This window comes from Eubalaena glacialis, chromosome 7, assembly GCF_028564815.1.
Source record: "Eubalaena glacialis isolate mEubGla1 chromosome 7, mEubGla1.1.hap2.+ XY, whole genome shotgun sequence".
NCBI lineage: Eukaryota > Metazoa > Chordata > Mammalia > Artiodactyla > Balaenidae > Eubalaena > Eubalaena glacialis.
Genome location: NC_083722.1, coordinates 133,178,116 through 133,203,997, shown reverse-complemented (window position 1 = coordinate 133,203,997; position 25,882 = coordinate 133,178,116).

Below are 25,882 nucleotides of genomic sequence, written 5' to 3'. Positions count from 1 at the left end.
TGGCCAACCAGGCAAGCCGGAAAGGCAAATCAGCGCTACAAAGAAGTCTCGCTTGCCATCGGTCAAAAGGGCCATGCTGAAAAAAGTGTAAAAACCAGAAATGCAGGACAGGCCATGGAGACATGGGAGCCTTGCTACGCTGATGGGCGGGCTGTAAATTGCCAGCAGCCACTCTGGAGAAGTGTACGGTGTGTCCTGAAACATGTAATAAGCACAGCTTAGAGAGCATAGGGCACTTCCACTCATGGGCGTATAAATCGGGAAACCTAAAAATCAACAAGACACAGGCACCCCAAAGTTTAGGGCTGCTCTGTTTCCAAGAACCTCCACTTCGCTACACCTTCAATATCCCAGGAAAGCGAAAAATGGATAAAGAAGTTGTGGTACTTAGGCACAATGGAATATCACTCAGCCATGAAATCAATGTCATAAGGCTAGTAGCAGCAGGATGAGTGGATTTAGGTACGATGACTCTCAGTGAAATAAGTCACAGAGAAAAAGACACTTATCCTAAGATATCACTTATAGAGGGAATGTCAAAATCGCTATACTTGAACTGAATTACAAAACAGAACAGAGTCACACATTTAGAAAACACACTATGGCTGCTTAACGGGAAAGGTGAGGTGGGGTGATGCATAAAACAAGGGTTTGAAATTAGCTCAGATACCGTTCCACAAGCCAAATATGTAATAGACAAGACCTACTCCCTGCTCAGTGAACTGGACTCAACAGCCCCTATTCACCGCCCAAGAATATATCTGACTAGTAAGAGTCTTAAAACCTATGTATTGATCTCTCTCTGGAAGTGCATCAAGAGGGTGTAAAGCGGCATAAACACAGCAGTGAAAAGCAGCTAAACCCCATTATAAAAATAGATTACTTAAAAAAAACCCCAGAAAACAAAGACAGTGAAAGAGAGAGAAATTCTTACAAAATCCGTTCAGGGGCTCTGATGCAACCTGGATTGACCATATCTAGACCCACAGCTGGATGAGACATGAGGCTGGACACTCTTGCGGCTGAGAGGATTGGTGAGCTTGGGTGAGCAAACGCAGACCCTTTAAAGTCCTACTGCGTGGTACCCATGCCGTGGGTCCCAAATCTCCAGGTTCAAGGGCATCTTCCTACATCGAAAACATGTGTGGGAAACCCAGAAGATGGTACACCGTGTGATCGGGAAAGGTTTCTCAAACGCACCTCATTTCTCCTCTCCTTGTGCTCGGGTTCGCCATTCCAGCCGCTCTACTAACAATCTCCCTACTTGGAGAATCAGCACCTTTAACCTCCTGTTTCGGACAGGTCGCAATTTGGCCTGAGGATGAACGGGAAGAGGGGGAACCAATGAGAGACTAGCTCTAGGTGTTGGGACAGGCACAGGTCACTCTATTTTCCCATCAGGAAGAAGAATGAACCACAGGCTGAGCCTGCCCCCCGGAACCAGAATACGGCCTGAAGCAATCCTGCGCTTTGGCGGCCAGCTCCCAAAAAAGCGAGTTGACAAATGGAGCTCAGGGGCACTGCAACTCACAAACCTGCAGAGTTATAAATGATAACTCTCGTCCACAAATATATTGAGGGAAGGCAACGAGGAGGATTTGAAAGCAAGGCAGAATTGCAGGACACAGGTTTCAGGAGGCAGAGTCGACTCGCCTTGAAAGCACATGAAAAGCGGCAAAGCGTTGACAATGATGCTCTTAGCCAAAAAGGGCGTATGCGTTTTTTCCTGAATATATTCAGGAAAAAACGCATACGCCCTTTTTGGTCAACCAGGCAAGCCGGAAAGGCAAATCAGCGCTACAAAGAAGTCTCGCTTGCCATCGGTCAAAAGGGCCATGCTGAAAAAAGTGTAAAAACCAGAAATGCAGGACAGGCCATGGAGACATGGGAGCCTTGCTACGCTGATGGGCGGGCTGTAAATTGCCAACAGCCACTCTGGAGAAGTGTACGGTGTGTCCTGAAACATGTAATAAGCACAGCTTAGAGAAGCATAGGGCACTTCCACTCATGGGCGTATAAATCGGGAAACCTAAAAATCAACAAGACACAGGCACCCCAAAGTTTAGGGCTGCTCTGTTTCCAAGAACCTCCACTTCGGTACACCTTCAATATCCCAGGAAAGCGAAAAATGGATAAAGAAGTTGTGGTACTTAGGCACAATGGAATATCACTCAGCCATGAAATCAATGTCATAAGGCTAGTAGCAGCAGGATGAGTGGATTTAGGTACGATGACTCTCAGTGAAATAAGTCACAGAGAAAAAGACACTTATCCTAAGATATCACTTATAGAGGGAATGTCAAAATCGCTATACTTGAACGGAATTACAAAACAGAACAGAGTCACACATTTAGAAAACACACTATGGCTGCTTAACGGGAAAGGTGAGGTGGGGTGATGCATAAAACAAGGGTTTGAAATTAGCTCAGATACCGTTCCACAAGCCAAATATGTAATAGACAAGACCTACTCCCTGCTCAGTGAACTGGACTCAACAGCCCCTATTCACCGCCCAAGAATATATCTGACTAGTAAGAGTCTTAAAACCTATGTATTGATCTCTCTCTGGAAGTGCATCAAGAGGGTGTAAAGCGGCATAAACACAGCAGTGAAAAGCAGCTAAACCCCATTATAAAAATAGATTACTTAAAAAAAACCCCATAAAACAAAGACAGTGAAAGAGAGAGAAATTCTTACAAAATCCGTTCAGGGGCTCTGATGCAACCTGGATTGACCATATCTAGACCCACAGCTGGATGAGACATGAGGCTGGACACTCTTGGGGCTGAGAGGATTGGTGAGCTTGGGTGAGCAAACGCAGACCCTTTAAAGTCATACTGCATGGTACCCATGCAGTGGGTCCCAAATCTCCAGGTTCAAGGGCATCTTCCTACATCGAAAACACGCGTTGGAAACCCAGAAGATGGTACACCGTGTGATCGGGAAAGGTTTCTCAAACGCACCTCATTTCTCGTCTCGTTGTGCTCGGGTTCGCCATTCCAGCCGCTCTACTAACAATCTCCCTACTTGGAGAATCAGCACCTTTAACCTCCTGTTTCGGACAGGTCGCAATTTGGCCTGAGGATGAACAGGAAGAGGGGGAACCAATGAGAGACTAGCTCTAGGTGTTGGGACAGGCACAGGTCACTCTATTTTCCCATCAGGAAGAAGAATGAACCACAGGCTCAGCCTGCCCCCCGGAACCAGAATACGGCCTGAAGCAATCCTGCGCTTTGGCGGCCAGCTCCCAAAAAAGCGAGTTGACAAATGGAGCTCAGGGGCACTGCAACTCACAAACCTGCAGAGTTATAAATGATAACTCTCGTCCACAAATATATTGAGGGAAGGCAACGAGGAGGATTTGAAAGCAAGGCAGAATTGCAGGACACAGGTTTCAGGAGGCAGAGTCGACTCGCCTTGAAAGCACATGAAAAGCGGCAAAGCGTTGACAATGATGCTCTTAGCCAAAAAGGGCGTATGCGTTTTTTCCTGAATATATTCAGGAAAAAACGCATACGCCCTTTTTGGTCAACCAGGCAAGCCGGAAAGGCAAATCAGCGCTACAAAGAAGTCTCGCTTGCCATCGGTCAAAAGGGCCATGCTGAAAAAAGTGTAAAAACCAGAAATGCAGGACAGGCCATGGAGACATGGGAGCCTTGCTACGCTGATGGGCGGGCTGTAAATTGCCAACAGCCACTCTGGAGAAGTGTACGGTGTGTCCTGAAACATGTAATAAGCACAGTTTAGAGAAGCATAGGGCACTTCCACTCATGGGCGTATAAATCGGGAAACCTAAAAATCAACAAGACACAAGCACCCCAAAGTTTAGGGCTGCTCTGTTTCCAAGAACCTCCACTTCGCTACACCTTCAATATCCCAGGAAAGAGAAAAATGGATAAAGAAGTTGTGGTACTTAGGCACAATGGAATATCACTCAGCCATGAAATCAATGTCATAAGGCTAGTAGCAGCAGGATGAGTGGATTTAGGTACGATGACTCTCAGTGAAATAAGTCACAGAGAAAAAGACACTTATCCTAAGATATCACTTATAGAGGGAATGTCAAAATCGCTACACTTGAACGGAATTACAAAACAGAACAGAGTCACACATTTAGAAAACACACTATGGCTGCTTAACGGGAAAGGTGAGGTGGGGTGATGCATAAAACAAGGGTTTCAAATTAGCTCAGATACCGTTCCACAAGCCAAATGTGTAATAAACAAGACCTAATCCCTGCTCAGTGAACTGGACTCAACAGCCCCTATTCACCGCCCAAGAATATATCTGACTAGTAAGAGTCTTAAAACCTATGTATTGATCTCCCTCTGGAAGTGCATCAAGAGGGTGTAAAGCGGCATAAACACAGCAGTGAAAAGCAGCTAAACCCCATTATAAAAATAGATTACTTAAAAAAAACCCCAGAAAACAAAGACAGTGAAAGAGAGAGAAATTCTTACAAAATCCGTTCAGGGGCTCTGATGCAACCTGGATTGACCATATCTAGACCCACAGCTGGATGAGACATGAGGCTGGACACTCTTGGGGCTGAGAGGATTGGTGAGCTTGGGTGAGCAAACGCAGACCCTTTAAAGTCCTACTGCGTGGTACCCATGCCGTGGGTCCCAAATCTCCAGGTTCAAGGGCATCTTCCTACATCGAAAACATGTGTGGGAAACCCAGAAGATGGTACACCGTGTGATCGGGAAACGGTTCTCAAACGCACCTCATTTCTCCTCTCGTTGTGCTCGGGTTCGCCATTCCAGCCGCTCTACTAACAATCTCCCTACTTGGAGAATCAGCACCTTTAACCTCCTGTTTCATACAGGTCGCAATTTGGCCTGAGGATGAACGGGAAGAGGGGGAACCAATGAGAGACTAGCTCTAGGTGTTGGGACAGGCACAGGTCACTCTATTTTCCCATCAGGAAGAAGAATGAACCACAGGCTCAGCCTGCCCCCCGGAACCAGAATACGGCCTGAAGCAATCCTGCGCTTTGGCGGCCAGCTCCCAAAAAAGCGAGTTGACAAATGGAGCTCAGGGGCACTGCAACTCACAAACCTGCAGAGTTATAAATGATAACTCTCGTCCACAAATATATTGAGGGAAGGCAACGAAGAGGATTTGAAGGCAAGGCAGAATTGCAGGAAACAGGTTTCAGGAGGCAGAGTCGACTCGCCTTGAAAGCACATGAAAAGCAGCAAAGCGTTGACAATGATGCCCTTGGCCAAAAAGGGCGTATGCGTTTTTTCCTGAATATATTCAGGAAAAAACGCATACGCCCTTTTTGGCCAACCAGGCAAGCCGGAAAGGCAAATCAGCGCTACAAAGAAGTCTCGCTTGCCATCGGTCAAAAGGGCCATGCTGAAAAAAGTGTAAAAACCAGAAATGCAGGACAGGCCATGGAGACATGGGAGCCTTGCTACGCTGATGGGCGGGCTGTAAATTGCCAGCAGCCACTCTGGAGAAGTGTACGGTGTGTCCTGAAACATGTAATAAGCACAGCTTAGAGAGCATAGGGCACTTCCACTCATGGGCCTATAAATCGGGAAACCTAAAAATCAACAAGACACAGGCACCCCAAAGTTTAGGGCTGCTCTGTTTCCAAGAACCTCCACTTCGCTACACCTTCAATATCCCAGGAAAGCGAAAAATGGATAAAGAAGTTGTGGTACTTAGGCACAATGGAATATCACTCAGCCATGAAATCAATGTCATAAGGCTAGTAGCAGCAGGATGAGTGGATTTAGGTACGATGACTCTCAGTGAAATAAGTCACAGAGAAAAAGACACTTATCCTAAGATATCACTTATAGAGGGAATGTCAAAATCGCTACACTTGAACGGAATTACAAAACAGAACAGAGTCACACATTTAGAAAACACACTATGGCTGCTTAACGGGAAAGGTGAGGTGGGGTGATGCATAAAACAAGGGTTTGAAATTAGCTCAGATACCGTTCCACAAGCCAAATATGTAATAGACAAGACCTACTCCCTGCTCAGTGAACTGGACTCAACAGCCCCTATTCACCGCCCAAGAATATATCTGACTAGTAAGAGTCTTAAAACCTATGTATTGATCTCTCTCTGGAAGTGCATCAAGAGGGTGTAAAGCGGCATAAACACAGCAGTGAAAAGCAGCTAAACCCCATTATAAAAATAGATTACTTAAAAAAAAACCCAGAAAACAAAGACAGTGAAAGAGAGAGAAATTCTTACAAAATCCGTTCAGGGGCTCTGATGCAACCTGGATTGACCATATCTAGACCCACAGCTGGATGAGACATGAGGCTGGACACTCTTGGGGCTGAGAGGATTGGTGAGCTTGGGTGAGCAAACGCAGACCCTTTAAAGTCATACTGCGTGGTACCCATGCCGTGGGTCCCAAATCTCCAGGTTCAAGGGCATCTTCCTACATCGAAAACATGCGTGGGAAACCCAGAAGATGGTACACCGTGTGATCGGGAAAGGTTTCTCAAACGCACCTCATTTCTCCTCTCCTTGTGCTCGGGTTCGCCATTCCAGCCGCTCTACTAACAATCTCCCTACTTGGAGAATCAGCACCTTTAACCTCCTGTTTCGGACAGGTCGCAATTTGGCCTGAGGATGAACGGGAAGAGGGGGAACCAATGAGAGACTAGCGCTAGGTGTTGGGACAGGCACAGGTCACTCTATTTTCCCAACAGGAAGAAGAATGAGCCACAGGCTGAGCCTGCCCCCCGGAACCAGAATACGGCCTGAAGCAATCCTGCGCTTTGGCGGCCAGCTCCCAAAAAAGCGAGTTGACAAATGGAGCTCAGGGGCACTGCAACTCACAAACCTGCAGAGTTATAAATGATAACTCTCGTCCACAAATATATTGAGGGAAGGCAACGAAGAGGATTTGAAAGCAAGGCAGAATTGCAGGAAACAGGTTTCAGGAGGCAGACTCGACTCGCCTTGAAAGCACATGAAAAGCGGCAAAGCGTTGACAATGATGCCCTTGGCCAAAAAGGGCGTATGCGTTTTTTCCTGAATATATTCAGGAAAAAACGCATACGCCCTTTTTGGCCAACCAGGCAAGCCGGAAAGGCAAATCAGCGTTACAAAGAAGTCTCGCTTGCCATCGGTCAAAAGGGACATGCTGAAAAAAGTGTAAAAACCAGAAATGCAGGACAGGCCATGGAGACAACGGAGCCTTGCTACGCTGATGGGCGGGCTGTAAATTGCCAACAGCCACTCTGGAGAAGTGTAAGGTGTGTCCTGAAACATGTAATAAGCACAGCTTAGAGAGCATAGGGCACTTCCACTCATGGGCGTATAAATCGGGAAACCTAAAAATCAACAAGACACAGGCACCCCAAAGTTTAAGGCTGCTCTGTTTCCAAGAACCTCCACTTCGCTACACCTTCAATATCCCAGGAAAGCGAAAAATGGATAAAGAAGTTGTGGTACTTAGGCACAATGGAATATCACTCAGCCATGAAATCAATGTCATAAGGCTAGTAGCAGCAGGATGAGTGGATTTAGGTACGATGACTCTCAGTGAAATAAGTCACAGAGAAAAAGACACTTATCCTAAGATATCACTTATACAGGGAATGTCAAAATCGCTATACTTGAACGGAATTACAAAACAGAACAGAGTCACACATTTAGAAAACACACTATGGCTGCTTAACGGGAAAGGTGAGGTGGGGTGATGCATAAAACAAGGGTTTGAAATTAACTCAGATACCGTTCCACAAGCCAAATATGTAATAGACAAGACCTACTCCCTGCTCAGTGAACTGGACTCAACAGCCCCTATTCACCGCCCAAGAATATATCTGACTAGTAAGAGTCTTAAAACCTATGTATTGATCTCTCTCTGGAAGTGCATCAAGAGGGTGTAAAGCGGCATAAACACAGCAGTGAAAAGCAGCTAAACCCCATTATAAAAATAGATTACTTAAAAAAAAACCCATAAAACAAAGACAGTGAAAGAGAGAGAAATTCTTACAAAATCCGTTCAGGGGCTCTGATGCAACCTGGATTGACCATATCTAGACCCACAGCTGGATGAGACATGAGGCTGGACACTCTTGGGGCTGAGAGGATTGGTGAGCTTGGGTGAGCAAACGCAGACCCTTTAAAGTCATACTGCATGGTACCCATGCAGTGGGTCCCAAATCTCCAGGTTCAAGGGCATCTTCCTACATCGAAAACACGCGTTGGAAACCCAGAAGATGGTACACCGTGTGATCGGGAAAGGTTTCTCAAACGCACCTCATTTCTCGTCTCGTTGTGCTCGGGTTCGCCATTCCAGCCGCTCTACTAACAATCTCCCTACTTGGAGAATCAGCACCTTTAACCTCCTGTTTCGGACAGGTCGCAATTTGGCCTGAGGATGAACAGGAAGAGGGGGAACCAATGAGAGACTAGCTCTAGGTGTTGGGACAGGCACAGGTCACTCTATTTTCCCATCAGGAAGAAGAATGAACCACAGGCTCAGCCTGCCCCCCGGAACCAGAATACGGCCTGAAGCAATCCTGCGCTTTGGCGGCCAGCTCCCAAAAAAGCGAGTTGACAAATGGAGCTCAGGGGCACTGCAACTCACAAACCTGCAGAGTTATAAATGATAACTCTCGTCCACAAATATATTGAGGGAAAGCAACGAGGAGGATTTGAAAGCAAGGCAGAATTGCAGGACACAGGTTTCAGGAGGCAGAGTCGACTCGCCTTGAAAGCACATGAAAAGCGGCAAAGCGTTGACAATGATGCTCTTAGCCAAAAAGGGCGTATGCGTTTTTTCCTGAATATATTCAGGAAAAAACGCATACGCCCTTTTTGGTCAACCAGGCAAGCCGGAAAGGCAAATCAGCGCTACAAAGAAGTCTCGCTTGCCATCGGTCAAAAGGGCCATGCTGAAAAAAGTGTAAAAACCAGAAATGCAGGACAGGCCATGGAGACATGGGAGCCTTGCTACGCTGATGGGCGGGCTGTAAATTGCCAACAGCCACTCTGGAGAAGTGTACGGTGTGTCCTGAAACATGTAATAAGCACAGTTTAGAGAAGCATAGGGCACTTCCACTCATGGGCGTATAAATCGGGAAACCTAAAAATCAACAAGACACAAGCACCCCAAAGTTTAGGGCTGCTCTGTTTCCAAGAACCTCCACTTCGCTACACCTTCAATATCCCAGGAAAGAGAAAAATGGATAAAGAAGTTGTGGTACTTAGGCACAATGGAATATCACTCAGCCATGAAATCAATGTCATAAGGCTAGTAGCAGCAGGATGAGTGGATTTAGGTACGATGACTCTCAGTGAAATAAGTCACAGAGAAAAAGACACTTATCCTAAGATATCACTTATAGAGGGAATGTCAAAATCGCTACACTTGAACGGAATTACAAAACAGAACAGAGTCACACATTTAGAAAACACACTATGGCTGCTTAACGGGAAAGGTGAGGTGGGGTGATGCATAAAACAAGGGTTTCAAATTAGCTCAGATACCGTTCCACAAGCCAAATGTGTAATAAACAAGACCTAATCCCTGCTCAGTGAACTGGACTCAACAGCCCCTATTCACCGCCCAAGAATATATCTGACTAGTAAGAGTCTTAAAACCTATGTATTGATCTCCCTCTGGAAGTGCATCAAGAGGGTGTAAAGCGGCATAAACACAGCAGTGAAAAGCAGCTAAACCCCATTATAAAAATAGATTACTTAAAAAAAACCCCATAAAACAAAGACAGTGAAAGAGAGAGAAATTCTTACAAAATCCGTTCAGGGGCTCTGATGCAACCTGGATTGACCATATCTAGACCCACAGCTGGATGAGACATGAGGCTGGACACTCTTGGGGCTGAGAGGATTGGTGAGCTTGGGTGAGCAAACGCAGACCCTTTAAAGTCCTACTGCGTGGTACCCATGCCGTGGGTCCCAAATCTCCAGGTTCAAGGGCATCTTCCTACATCGAAAACATGTGTGGGAAACCCAGAAGATGGTACACCGTGTGATCGGGAAAGGGTTCTCAAACGCACCTCATTTCTCCTCTCGTTGTGCTCGGGTTCGCCATTCCAGCCGCTCTACTAACAATCTCCCTACTTGGAGAATCAGCACCTTTAACCTCCTGTTTCATACAGGTCGCAATTTGGCCTGAGGATGAACGGGAAGAGGGGGAACCAATGAGAGACTAGCTCTAGGTGTTGGGACAGGCACAGGTCACTCTATTTTCCCATCAGGAAGAAGAATGAACCACAGGCTCAGCCTGCCCCCCGGAACCAGAATACGGCCTGAAGCAATCCTGCGCTTTGGCGGCCAGCTCCCAAAAAAGCGAGTTGACAAATGGAGCTCAGGGGCACTGCAACTCACAAACCTGCAGAGTTATAAATGATAACTCTCGTCCACAAATATATTGAGGGAAGGCAACGAAGAGGATTTGAAGGCAAGGCAGAATTGCAGGAAACAGGTTTCAGGAGGCAGACTCGACTCGCCTTGAAAGCACATGAAAAGCGGCAAAGCGTTGACAATGATGCCCTTGGCCAAAAAGGGCGTATGCGTTTTTTCCTGAAAATATTCAGGAAAAAACGCATACGCCCTTTTTGGCCAACCAGGCAAGCCGGAAAGGCAAATCAGCGCTACAAAGAAGTCTCGCTTGCCATCGGTCAAAAGGGCCATGCTGAAAAAAGTGTAAAAACCAGAAATACAGGACAGGCCATGGAGACATGGGAGCCTTGCTACGCTGATGGGCGGGCTGTAAATTGCCAACAGCCACTCTGGAGAAGTGTACGGTGTGTCCTGAAACATGTAATAAGCACAGCTTAGAGAGCATAGGGCACTTCCACTCATGGGCGTATAAATCGGGAAACCTAAAAATCAACAAGACACAGGCACCCCAAAGTTTAGGGCTGCTCTGTTTCCAAGAACCTCCACTTTGGTACACCTTCAATATCCCAGGAAAGAGAAAAATGGATAAAGAAGTTGTGGTACTTAGGCACAATGGAATATCACTCAGCCATGAAATCAATGTCATAAGGCTAGTAGCAGCAGGATGAGTGGATTTAGGTACGATGACTCTCAGTGAAATAAGTCACAGAGAAAAAGACACTTATCCTAAGATATCACTTATACAGGGAATGTCAAAATCGCTACAGTTGAACGGAATTACAAAACAGAACAGAGTCACACATTTAGAAAACACATTATGGCTGCTTAACGGGAAAGGTGAGGTGGGGTGATGCATAAAACAAGGGTTTGAAATTAGCTCAGATACCGTTCCACAAGCCAAATATGTAATAGACAAGACCTACTCCCTGCTCAGTGAACTGGACTCAACAGCCCCTATTCACCGCCCAAGAATACATCTGATTAGTAAGAGTCTTAAAACCTATGTATTGATCTCTCTCTGGAAGTGCATCAAGAGGGTGTAAAGCGGCATAAACACAGCAGTGAAAAGCATCTAAACTCCATTATAAAAATAGATTACTTAAAAAAAACCCCAGAAAACAAAGACAGTGAAAGAGAGAGAAATTCTTACAAAATCCGTTCAGGGGCTCTGGTGCAAGCTGCACTGACCATATCTAGACCCACAGCTGGATGAGACATGAGGCTGGACACTCTTGGGGCTGAGAGGATTGGTGAGCTTGGGTGTGCAAACGCAGACCCTTTAAAGTCATACTGCGTGGTACCCATGCCGTGGGTCCCAAATCTCCAGGTTCAAGGGCATCTTCCTACATCGAAAACATGCGTGGGAAACCCAGAAGATGGTACACCGTGTGATCGGGAAAGGTTTCTCAAACGCACCTCATTTCTCCTCTCCTTGTGCTCGGGTTCGCCATTCCAGCCGCTCTACTAACAATCTCCCTAATTGGAGAATCAGCACCTTTAACCTCCTGTTTCGGACAGGTCGCAATTTGGCCTGAGGATGAGCGGGAAGAGGGGGAACCAATGAGAGACTAGCGCTAGGTGTTGGGACAGGCACAGGTCACTCTATTTTCCCATCAGGAAGAAGAATGAGCCACAGGCTCAGCCTGCCCCCCCGAACCAGAATACGGCCTGAAGCAATCCTGCACTTTGGCGGCCAGCTCCCAAAAAAGCGAGTTGACAAATGGAGCTCAGGGGCACTGCAACTCACAAACTTGCAGAGTTATAAATGATAACTCTCGTCCACAAATATATTGAGGGAAGGGAACGAGGAGGATTTGAAAGCAAGGCAGAATTGCAGGAAACAGGTTTCAGGAGGCAGACTCGACTCACCTTGAAAGCACATGAAAAGCGGCAAAGCGTTGACAATGATGCCCTTGGCCAAAAAGGGCGTATGCGTTTTTTCCTGAATATATTCAGGAAAAAACGCATACGCCCTTTTTGGCCAACCAGGCAAGCCGGAAAGGCAAATCAGCGCTACAAAGAAGTCTCGCTTGCCATCGGTGAAAAAGGGCCATGCTGAAAAAAGTGTAAAAACCAGAAATGCAGGACAGGCCATGGAGACATGGGAGCCTTGCTACGCTGATGGGCGGGCTGTAAATTGCCAGCAGCCACTCTGGAGAAGTGTACGGTGTGTCCTGAAACATGTAATAAGCACAGCTTAGAGAGCATAGGGCACTTCCACTCATGGGCGTATAAATCGGGAAACCTAAAAATCAACAAGACACAGGCACCCCAAAGTTTAGGGCTGCTCTGTTTCCAAGAACCTCCACTTCGGTACACCTTCAATATCCCAGGAAAGCGAAAAATGGATAAAGAAGTTGTGGTACTTAGGCACAATGGAATATCACTCAGCCATGAAATCAATGTCATAAGGCTAGTAGCAGCAGGATGAGTGGATTTAGGTACGATGACTCTCAGTGAAATAAGTCACAGAGAAAAGGACACTTATCCTAAGATATCACTTATAGAGGGAATGTCAAAATCGCTACACTTGAACTGAATTACAAAACAGAACAGAGTCACACATTTAGAAAAAACACTATGGCTGCTTAACGGGAAAGGTGAGCTGGGGTGATGCATAAAACAAGGGTTTGAAATTAGCTCAGATACCGTTCCACAAGCCAAATGTGTAATACTCAAGACCTACTCCCTGCTCAGTGAACTGGACTCAACAGCCCCTATTCACCGCCCAAGAATATATCTGACTAGTAAGAGTCTTAAAACCTATGTATTGATCTCTCTCTGGAAGTGAATCAAGAGGGTGTAAAGCGGCATAAACACAGCAGTGAAAAGCAGCTAAACCCCATTATAAAAACAGATTACTTAAAAAAATCCCCAGAAAACAAAGACAGTGAAAGAGAGAGAAATTCTTACAAAATCCGTTCAGGGGCTCTGATGCAACCTGGATTGACCATATCTAGACCCACAGCTGGATGAGACATGAGGCTGGACACTCTTGGGGCTGAGAGGATTGGTGAGCTTGGGTGAGCAAACGCAGACCCTTTAAAGTCATACTGCGTGGTACCCATGCCGTGGGTCCCAAATCTCCAGGTTCAAGGGCATCTTCCTACATCAAAAACATGCGTGGGAAACCCAGAAGATGGTACACCGTGTGATCGGGAAAGGTTTCTCAAACGCACCTCATTTCTCCTCTCCTTGTGCTCGGGTTCGCCATTCCAGCCGCTCTACTAACAATCTCCCTACTTGGAGAATCAGCACCTTTAACCTCCTGTTTCGGACAGGTCGCAATTTGGCCTGAGGATGAACGGGAAGAGGGGGAACCAATGAGAGACTAGCTCTAGGTGTTGGGACAGGCACAGGTCACTCTATTTTCCCATCAGGAAGAAGAATGAACCACAGGCTGAGCCTGCCCCCCGGAACCAGAATACGGCCTGAAGCAATCCTGCGCTTTGGCGGCCAGCTCCCAAAAAAGCGAGTTGACAAATGGAGCTCAGGGGCACTGCAACTCACAAACCTGCAGAGTTATAAATGATAACTCTCGTCCACAAATATATTGAGGGAAGGCAACGAAGAGGATTTGAAGGCAAGGCAGAATTGCAGGAAACAGGTTTCAGGAGGCAGACTCGACTCGCCTTGAAAGCACATGAAAAGCGGCAAAGCGTTGACAATGATGCCCTTGGCCAAAAGGGGCGTATGCGTTTTTTCCTGAATATATTCAGGAAAAAACGCATACGCCCCTTTTGGCCAACCAGGCAAGCCGGAAAGGCAAATCAGCGCTACAAAGAAGTCTTGCTTGCCATCGGTCAAAAGGGCCATGCTGAAAAAAGTGTAAAAACCAGAAATGCAGGACAAGCCATGGAGACATGGGAGCCTTGCTACGCTGATGGGCGGGCTGTAAATTGCCAACAGCCACTCTGGAGAAGTGTACGGTGTGTCCTGAAACATGTAATAAGCACAGCTTAGAGACCATAGGGCACTTCCACTCATGGGCGTATAAATCGGGAAACCTAAAAATCAACAAGACACAGGCACCCCAAAGTTTAGGGCTGCTCTGTTTCCAAGAACCTCCACTTCGGTACACCTTCAATATCCCAGGAAAGCGAAAAATGGATAAAGAAGTTGTGGTACTTAGGCACAATGGAATATCACTCAGCCATGAAATCAATGTCATAAGGCTAGTAGCAGCAGGATGAGTGGATTTAGGTACGATGACTTTCAGTGAAATAAGTCACAGAGAAAAAGACACTTATCCTAAGATATCACTTATAGAGGGAATGTCAAAATCGCTACACTTGAACGGAATTACAAAACAGAACAGAGTCACACATTTAGAAAACACACTATGGCTGCGTAACGGGAAAAGGGAGGTGGGGTGATGCATAAAACAAGGGTTTGAAATTAGCTCAGATACCGTTCCACAAGCCAAATATGTAATAGACAAGACCTACTCCCTGCTCAGCGAACTGGACTCAACAGCCCCTATTCACCGCCCAAGAATATATCTGACTAGTAAGAGTCTTAAAACCGATGTATTGATCTCTCTCTGGAAGTGAATCAAGAGGGTGTAAAGCGGCATAAACACAGCAGTGAAAAGCAGCTAAACCCCATTATAAAAATAGATTACTTAAAAAAAACCCCATAAAACAAAGACAGTGAAAGAGAGAGAAATTCTTACAAAATCCGTTCAGGGGCTCTGATGCAACCTGGATTGACCATATCTAGACCCACAGCTGGATGAGACATGAGGCTGGACACTCTTGGGGCTGAGAGGATTGGTGAGCTTGGGTGAGCAAACGCAGACCCTTTAAAGTCATACTGCGTGGTACCCATGCCGTGGGTCCCAAATCTCCAGGTTCAAGGGCATCTTCCTACATCAAAAACATGCGTGGGAAACCCAGAAGATGGTACACCGTGTGATCGGGAAAGGTTTCTCAAACGCACCTCATTTCTCCTCTCCTTGTGCTCGGGTTCGCCATTCCAGCCGCTCTACTAACAATCTCCCTACTTGGAGAATCAGCACCTTTAACCTCCTGTTTCGGACAGGTCGCAATTTGGCCTGAGGATGAACGGGAAGAGAGGGAACCAATGAGAGACTAGCTCTAGGTGTTGGGACAGGCACAGGTCACTCTATTTTCCCATCAGGTAGAAGAATGAACCACAGGCTCAGCCTGCCCCCCGGAACCAGAATACGGCCTGAAGCAATCCTGCGCTTTGGCGGCCAGCTCCCAAAAAAGCGAGTTGACAAATGGAGCTCAGGGGCACTGCAACTCACAAACCTGCAGAGTTATAAATGATAACTCTCGTCCACAAATATATTGAGGGAAGGCAACGAAGAGGATTTGAAGGCAAGGCAGAATTGCAGGAAACAGGTTTCAGGAGGCAGACTCGACTCGCCTTGAAAGCACATGAAAAGCGGCAAAGCGTTGACAATGATGCCCTTGGCCAAAAGGGGCGTATGCGTTTTTTCCTGAATATATTCAGGAAAAAACGCATACGCCCCTTTTGGCCAACCAGGCAAGCCGGAAAGGCAAATCAGCGCTACAAAGAAGTCTTGCTTGCCATCGGTCAAAAGGGCCATGCTGAAAAAAGTGTAAAAACCAGAAATGCAGGACAAGCCATGGAGACATGGGAGCCTTGCTACGCTGATGGGCGGGCTGTAAATTGCCAACAGCCACTCTGGAGAAGTGTACGGTGTGTCCTGAAACATGTAATAAGCACAGCTTAGAGACCATAGGGCACTTCCACTCATGGGCGTATAAATCGGGAAACCTAAAAATCAACAAGACACAGGCACCCCAAAGTTTAGGGCTGCTCTGTTTCCAAGAACCTCCACTTCGGTACACCTTCAATATCCCAGGAAAGCGAAAAATGGATAAAGAAGTTGTGGTACTTAGGCACAATGGAATATCACTCAGCCATGAAATCAATGTCATAAGGCTAGTAGCAGCAGGATGAGTGGATTTAGGTACGATGACTTTCAGTGAAATAAGTCACAGAGAAAAAGACACTTATCCTAAGATATCACTTATAGAGGGAATGTCAAAATCGCTACACTTGAACGGAATTACAAAACAGAACAGAGTCACACATTTAGAAAACACACTATGGCTGCGTAACGGGAAAAGGGAGGTGGGGTGATGCATAAAACAAGGGTTTGAAATTAGCTCAGATACCGTTCCACAAGCCAAATATGTAATAGACAAGACCTACTCCCTGCTCAGCGAACTGGACTCAACAGCCCCTATTCACCGCCCAAGAATATATCTGACTAGTAAGAGTCTTAAAACCGATGTATTGATCTCTCTCTGGAAGTGAATCAAGAGGGTGTAAAGCGGCATAAACACAGCAGTGAAAAGCAGCTAAACCCCATTATAAAAATAGATTACTTAAAAAAAACCCCATAAAACAAAGACAGTGAAAGAGAGAGAAATTCTTACAAAATCCGTTCAGGGGCTCTGATGCAACCTGGATTGACCATATCTAGACCCACAGCTGGATGAGACATGAGGCTGGACACTCTTGGGGCTGAGAGGATTGGTGAGCTTGGGTGAGCAAACGCAGACCCTTTAAAGTCATACTGCGTGGTACCCATGCCGTGGGTCCCAAATCTCCAGGTTCAAGGGCATCTTCCTACATCGAAAACATGCGTGGGAAACCCAGAAGATGGTACACCGTGTGATCGGGAAAGGTTTCTCAAACGCACCTCATTTCTCCTCTCCTTGTGCTCGGGTTCGCCATTCCAGCCTCTCTACTAACAATCTCCCTACTTGGAGAATCAGCACCTTTAACCTCCTGTTTCGGACAGGTCGCAATTTGGCCTGAGGATGAACGGGAAGAGGGGGAACCAATGAGAGACTAGCTCTAGGTGTTGGGACAGGCACAGGTCACTCTATTTTCCCATCAGGAAGAAGAATGAACCACAGGCTGAGCCTGCCCCCCGGAACCAGAATACGGCCTGAAGCAATCCTGCGCTTTGGCGGCCAGCTCCCAAAAAAGCGAGTTGACAAATGGAGCTCAGGGGCACTGCAACTCACAAACCTGCAGAGTTATAAATGATAACTCTCGTCCACAAATATATTGAGGGAAGGCAACGAAGAGGATTTGAAAGCAAGGCAGAATTGCAGGAAACAGGTTTCAGGAGGCAGACTCGACTCGCCTTGAAAGCACATGAAAAGCGGCAAAGCGTTGACAATGATGCCCTTGGCCAAAAAGGGCGTATGCGTTTTTTCCTGAATATATTCAGGAAAAAACGCATACGCCCTTTTTGGCCAACCAGGCAAGCCGGAAAGGCAAATCAGCGCTACAAAGAAGTCTCGCTTGCCATCGGTCAAAAGGGCCATGCTGAAAAAAGTGTAAAAACCAGAAATGCAGGACAGGCCATGGAGACATGGGAGCCTTGCTACGCTGATGGGCGGGCTGTAAATTGCCAGCAGCCACTCTGGAGAAGTGTACGGTGTGTCCTGAAACATGTAATAAGCACAGCTTAGAGAGCATAGGGCACTTCCACTCATGGGCGTATAAATCGGGAAACCTAAAAATCAACAAGACACAGGCACCCCAAAGTTTAGGGCTGCTCTGTTTCCAAGAACCTCCACTTCGCTACACCTTCAATATCCCAGGAAAGCGAAAAATGGATAAAGAAGTTGTGGTACTTAGGCACAATGGAATATCACTCAGCCATGAAATCAATGTCATAAGGCTAGTAGCAGCAGGATGAGTGGATTTAGGTACGATGACTCTCAGTGAAATAAGTCACAGAGAAAAAGACACTTATCCTAAGATATCACTTATACAGGGAATGTCAAAATCGCTACACTTGAACGGAATTACAAAACAGAACAGAGTCACACATTTAGAAAACACACTATGGCTGCTTAACGGGAAAGGTGAGGTGGGGTGATGCATAAAACAAGGGTTTGAAATTAGCTCAGATACCGTTCCACAAGCCAAATATGTAATAGACAAGACCTACTCCCTGCTCAGTGAACTGGACTCAACAGCCCCTATTCACCGCCCAAGAATATATCTGACTAGTAAGAGTCTTAAAACCTATGTATTGATCTCTCTCTGGAAGTGCATCAAGAGGGTGTAAAGCGGCATAAACACAGCAGTGAAAAGCAGCTAAACCCCATTATAAAAATAGATTACTTAAAAAAAACCCCATAAAACAAAGACAGTGAAAGAGAGAGAAATTCTTACAAAATCCGTTCAGGGGCTCTGATGCAACCTGGATTGACCATATCTAGACCCACAGCTGGATGAGACATGAGGCTGGACACTCTTGGGGCTGAGAGGATTGGTGAGCTTGGGTGAGCAAACGCAGACCCTTTAAAGTCATACTGCATGGTACCCATGCAGTGGGTCCCAAATCTCCAGGTTCAAGGGCATCTTCCTACATCGAAAACACGCGTTGGAAACCCAGAAGATGGTACACCGTGTGATCGGGAAAGGTTTCTCAAACGCACCTCATTTCTCGTCTCGTTGTGCTCGGGTTCGCCATTCCAGCCGCTCTACTAACAATCTCCCTACTTGGAGAATCAGCACCTTTAACCTCCTGTTTCGGACAGGTCGCAATTTGGCCTGAGGATGAACAGGAAGAGGGGGAACCAATGAGAGACTAGCTCTAGGTGTTGGGACAGGCACAGGTCACTCTATTTTCCCATCAGGAAGAAGAATGAACCACAGGCTGAGCCTGCCCCCCGGAACCAGAATACGGCCTGAAGCAATCCTGCGCTTTGGCGGCCAGCTCCCAAAAAAGCGAGTTGACAAATGGAGCTCAGGGGCACTGCAACTCACAAACCTGCAGAGTTATAAATGATAACTCTCGTCCACAAATATATTGAGGGAAGGCAACGAGGAGGATTTGAAAGCAAGGCAGAATTGCAGGACACAGGTTTCAGGAGGCAGAGTCGACTCGCCTTGAAAGCACATGAAAAGCGGCAAAGCGTTGACAATGATGCTCTTAGCCAAAAAGGGCGTATGCGTTTTTTCCTGAATATATTCAGGAAAAAACGCATACGCCCTTTTTGGTCAACCAGGCAAGCCGGAAAGGCAAATCAGCGCTACAAAGAAGTCTCGCTTGCCATCGGTCAAAAGGGCCATGCTGAAAAAAGTGTAAAAACCAGAAATGCAGGACAGGCCATGGAGACATGGGAGCCTTGCTACGCTGATGGGCGGGCTGTAAATTGCCAACAGCCACTCTGGAGAAGTGTACGGTGTGTCCTGAAACATGTAATAAGCACAGCTTAGAGAAGCATAGGGCACTTCCACTCATGGGCGTATAAATCGGGAAACCTAAAAATCAACAAGACACAGGCACCCCAAAGTTTAGGGCTGCTCTGTTTCCAAGAACCTCCACTTCGGTACACCTTCAATATCCCAGGAAAGCGAAAAATGGATAAAGAAGTTGTGGTACTTAGGCACAATGGAATATCACTCAGCCATGAAATCAATGTCATAAGGCTAGTAGCAGCAGGATGAGTGGATTTAGGTACGATGACTCTCAGTGAAATAAGTCACAGAGAAAAAGACACTTATCCTAAGATATCACTTATAGAGGGAATGTCAAAATCGCTACACTTGAACGGAATTACAAAACAGAACAGAGTCACACATTTACAAAACACACTATGGCTGCTTAACGGGAAAGGTGAGGTGGGGTGATGCATAAAACAAGGGTTTGAAATTAGCTCAGATACCGTTCCACAAGCCAAATATGTAATAGACAAGACCTACTCCCTGCTCAGTGAACTGGACTCAACAGCCCCTATTCACCGCCCAAGAATATATCTGACTAGTAAGAGTCTTAAAACCTATGTATTGATATCTCTCTGGAAGTGAGTCAAGAGGGTGTAAATCGGCATAAACACAGCAGTGAAAAGCAGCTAAACCCCATTATAAAAATAGATTACTTTAAAAAAAAACCCCAGAAAGCAAAGACAGTGAAAGAGAGAGAAATTCTTACAAAATCCGTTCAGGGGTTCTGATGCAACCTGGATGGACCATATCTAGACCCACAGCTGGATGAGACATGAGGCTGGACACTCTTGGGGCTGAGAGGATTGGTGAGCTTGGGTGAGCAAACGCAGACCCTTTAAAGTCCTACTGCGTAGTACCCATGCCGTGGGTCCCAAATCTCCAGGTTCAAGGGCATCTTCCTACATCGAAAACATGTGTGGGAAACCCAGAAGATGGTACACCGTGTGATCGGGAAAGGTTTCTCAAACGCACCTCATTTCTCCTCTCCTTGTGCTCGGGTTCGCCATTCCAGCCGCTCTACTAACAATCTCCCTACTTGGAGAATCAGCACCTTTAACCTCCTGTTTCGGACAGGTCGCAATTTGGCCTGAGGATGAACGGGAAGAGGGGGAACCAATGAGAGACTAGCTCTAGGTGTTGGGACAGGCACAGGTCACTCTATTTTCCCATCAGGAAGAAGAATGAACCACAGGCTCAGCCTGCCCCCCGGAACCAGAATATGGCCTGAAGCAATCCTGCGCTTTGGCGGCCAGCTCCCAAAAAAGCGAGTTGACAAATGGAGCTCAGGGGCACTGCAACTCACAAACCTGCAGAGTTATAAATGATAACTCTCGTCCACAAATATATTGAGGGAAGGCAACGAAGAGGATTTGAAAGCAAGGCAGAATTGCAGGAAACAGGTTTCAGGAGGCAGAGTCGACTCGCCTTGAAAGCACATGAAAAGCGGCAAAGCGTTGACAATGATGCCCTTGGCCAAAAAGGGCGTATGCGTTTTTTCCTGAATATATTCAGGAAAAAACGCATACGCCCTTTTTGGCCAACCAGGCAAGCCGGAAAGGCAAATCAGCGCTACAAAGAAGTCTCGCTTGCCATCGGTCAAAAGGGCCATGCTGAAAAAAGTGTAAAAACCAGAAATGCAGGACAGGCCATGGAGACATGGGAGCCTTGCTACGCTGATGGGCGGGCTGTAAATTGCCAGCAGCCACTCTGGAGAAGTGTACGGTGTGTCCTGAAACATGTAATAAGCACAGCTTAGAGAGCATAGGGCACTTCCACTCATGGGCGTATAAATCGGGAAACCTAAAAATCAACAAGACACAGGCACCCCAAAGTTTAGGGCTGCTCTGTTTCCAAGAACCTCCACTTCGCTACACCTTCAATATCCCAGGAAAGCGAAAAATGGATAAAGAAGTTGTGGTACTTAGGCACAATGGAATATCACTCAGCCATGAAATCAATGTCATAAGGCTAGTAGCAGCAGGATGAGTGGATTTAGGTACGATGACTCTCAGTGAAATAAGTCACAGAGAAAAAGACACTTATCCTAAGATATCACTTATAGAGGGAATGTCAAAATCGCTATACTTGAACTGAATTACAAAACAGAACAGAGTCACACATTTAGAAAACACACTATGGCTGCTTAACGGGAAAGGTGAGGTGGGGTGATGCATAAAACAAGGGTTTGAAATTAGCTCAGATACCGTTCCACAAGCCAAATATGTAATAGACAAGACCTACTCCCTGCTCAGTGAACTGGACTCAACAGCCCCTATTCACCGCCCAAGAATATATCTGACTAGTAAGAGTCTTAAAACCTATGTATTGATCTCTCTCTGGAAGTGCATCAAGAGGGTGTAAAGCGGCATAAACACAGCAGTGAAAAGCAGCTAAACCCCATTATAAAAATAGATTACTTAAAAAAAACCCCAGAAAACAAAGACAGTGAAAGAGAGAGAAATTCTTACAAAATCCGTTCAGGGGCTCTGATGCAACCTGGATTGACCATATCTAGACCCACAGCTGGATGAGACATGAGGCTGGACACTCTTGCGGCTGAGAGGATTGGTGAGCTTGGGTGAGCAAACGCAGACCCTTTAAAGTCCTACTGCGTGGTACCCATGCCGTGGGTCCCAAATCTCCAGGTTCAAGGGCATCTTCCTACATCGAAAACATGTGTGGGAAACCCAGAAGATGGTACACCGTGTGATCGGGAAAGGTTTCTCAAACGCACCTCATTTCTCCTCTCCTTGTGCTCGGGTTCGCCATTCCAGCCGCTCTACTAACAATCTCCCTACTTGGAGAATCAGCACCTTTAACCTCCTGTTTCGGACAGGTCGCAATTTGGCCTGAGGATGAACGGGAAGAGGGGGAACCAATGAGAGACTAGCTCTAGGTGTTGGGACAGGCACAGGTCACTCTATTTTCCCATCAGGAAGAAGAATGAACCACAGGCTGAGCCTGCCCCCCGGAACCAGAATATGGCCTGAAGCAATCCTGCGCTTTGGCGGCCAGCTCCCAAAAAAGCGAGTTGACAAATGGAGCTCAGGGGCACTGCAACTCACAAACCTGCAGAGTTATAAATGATAACTCTCGTCCACAAATATATTGAGGGAAGGCAACGAGGAGGATTTGAAAGCAAGGCAGAATTGCAGGAAACAGGTTTCAGGAGGCAGAGTCGACTCGCCTTGAAAGCACATGAAAAGCGGCAAAGCGTTGACAATGATGCCCTTGGCCAAAAAGGGCGTATGCGTTTTTTCCTGAATATATTCAGGAAAAAACGCATACGCCCTTTTTGGCCAACCAGGCAAGCCGGAAAGGCAAATCAGCGCTACAAAGAAGTCTCGCTTGCCATCGGTCAAAAGGGCCATGCTGAAAAAAGTGTAAAAACCAGAAATGCAGGACAGGCCATGGAGACATGGGAGCCTTGCTACGCTGATGGGCGGGCTGTAAATTGCCAGCAGCCACTCTGGAGAAGTGTACGGTGTGTCCTGAAACATGTAATAAGCACAGCTTAGAGAGCATAGGGCACTTCCACTCATGGGCGTATAAATCGGGAAACCTAAAAATCAACAAGACACAGGCACCCCAAAGTTTAGGGCTGCTCTGTTTCCAAGAACCTCCACTTCGGTACACCTTCAATATCCCAGGAAAGCGAAAAATGGATAAAGAAGTTGTGGTACTTAGGCACAATGGAATATCACTCAGCCATGAAATCAATGTCATAAGGCTAGTAGCAGCAGGATGAGTGGATTTAGGTACGATGACTCTCAGTGAAATAAGTCACAGAGAAAAAGACACTTATCCTAAGATATCACTTATAGAGGGAATGTCAAAATCGCTACACTTGAACTGAATTACAAAACAGAACAGAGTCACACATTTAGAAAAAACACTATGGCTGCTTAACGGGAAAGGTGAGCTGGGGTGATGCATAAAACAAGGGTTTGAAATTAGCTCAGATACCGTTCCACAAGCCAAATGTGTAATACTCAAGACCTACTCCCTGCTCAGTGAACTGGACTCAACAGCCCCTATTCACCGCCCAAGAATATATCTGACTAGTAAGAGTCTTAAAACCTATGTATTGATCTCTCTCTGGAAGTGAATCAAGAGGGTGTAAAGCGGCATAAACACAGCAGTGAAAAGCAGCTAAACCCCATTATAAAAACAGATTACTTAAAAAAATCCCCAGAAAACAAAGACAGTGAAAGAGAGAGAAATTCTTACAAAATCCGTTCAGGGGCTCTGATGCAACCTGGATTGACCATATCTAGACCCACAGCTGGATGAGACATGAGGCTGGACACTCTTGGGGCTGAGAGGATTGGTGAGCTTGGGTGAGCAAACGCAGACCCTTTAAAGTCATACTGCGTGGTACCCATGCCGTGGGTCCCAAATCTCCAGGTTCAAGGGCATCTTCCTACATCAAAAACATGCGTGGGAAACCCAGAAGATGGTACACCGTGTGATCGGGAAAGGTTTCTCAAACGCACCTCATTTCTCCTCTCCTTGTGCTCGGGTTCGCCATTCCAGCCGCTCTACTAACAATCTCCCTACTTGGAGAATCAGCACCTTTAACCTCCTGTTTCGGACAGGTCGCAATTTGGCCTGAGGATGAACGGGAAGAGAGGGAACCAATGAGAGACTAGCTCTAGGTGTTGGGACAGGCACAGGTCACTCTATTTTCCCATCAGGTAGAAGAATGAACCACAGGCTCAGCCTGCCCCCCGGAACCAGAATACGGCCTGAAGCAATCCTGCGCTTTGGCGGCCAGCTCCCAAAAAAGCGAGTTGACAAATGGAGCTCAGGGGCACTGCAACTCACAAACCTGCAGAGTTATAAATGATAACTCTCGTCCACAAATATATTGAGGGAAGGCAACGAAGAGGATTTGAAGGCAAGGCAGAATTGCAGGAAACAGGTTTCAGGAGGCAGACTCGACTCGCCTTGAAAGCACATGAAAAGCGGCAAAGCGTTGACAATGATGCCCTTGGCCAAAAGGGGCGTATGCGTTTTTTCCTGAATATATTCAGGAAAAAACGCATACGCCCCTTTTGGCCAACCAGGCAAGCCGGAAAGGCAAATCAGCGCTACAAAGAAGTCTTGCTTGCCATCGGTCAAAAGGGCCATGCTGAAAAAAGTGTAAAAACCAGAAATGCAGGACAAGCCATGGAGACATGGGAGCCTTGCTACGCTGATGGGCGGGCTGTAAATTGCCAACAGCCACTCTGGAGAAGTGTACGGTGTGTCCTGAAACATGTAATAAGCACAGCTTAGAGACCATAGGGCACTTCCACTCATGGGCGTATAAATCGGGAAACCTAAAAATCAACAAGACACAGGCACCCCAAAGTTTAGGGCTGCTCTGTTTCCAAGAACCTCCACTTCGGTACACCTTCAATATCCCAGGAAAGCGAAAAATGGATAAAGAAGTTGTGGTACTTAGGCACAATGGAATATCACTCAGCCATGAAATCAATGTCATAAGGCTAGTAGCAGCAGGATGAGTGGATTTAGGTACGATGACTTTCAGTGAAATAAGTCACAGAGAAAAAGACACTTATCCTAAGATATCACTTATAGAGGGAATGTCAAAATCGCTACACTTGAACGGAATTACAAAACAGAACAGAGTCACACATTTAGAAAACACACTATGGCTGCGTAACGGGAAAAGGGAGGTGGGGTGATGCATAAAACAAGGGTTTGAAATTAGCTCAGATACCGTTCCACAAGCCAAATATGTAATAGACAAGACCTACTCCCTGCTCAGCGAACTGGACTCAACAGCCCCTATTCACCGCCCAAGAATATATCTGACTAGTAAGAGTCTTAAAACCGATGTATTGATCTCTCTCTGGAAGTGAATCAAGAGGGTGTAAAGCGGCATAAACACAGCAGTGAAAAGCAGCTAAACCCCATTATAAAAATAGATTACTTAAAAAAAACCCCATAAAACAAAGACAGTGAAAGAGAGAGAAATTCTTACAAAATCCGTTCAGGGGCTCTGATGCAACCTGGATTGACCATATCTAGACCCACAGCTGGATGAGACATGAGGCTGGACACTCTTGCGGCTGAGAGGATTGGTGAGCTTGGGTGAGCAAACGCAGACCCTTTAAAGTCATACTGCGTGGTACCCATGCCGTGGGTCCCAAATCTCCAGGTTCAAGGGCATCTTCCTACATCGAAAACATGCGTGGGAAACCCAGAAGATGGTACACCGTGTGATCGGGAAAGGTTTCTCAAACGCACCTCATTT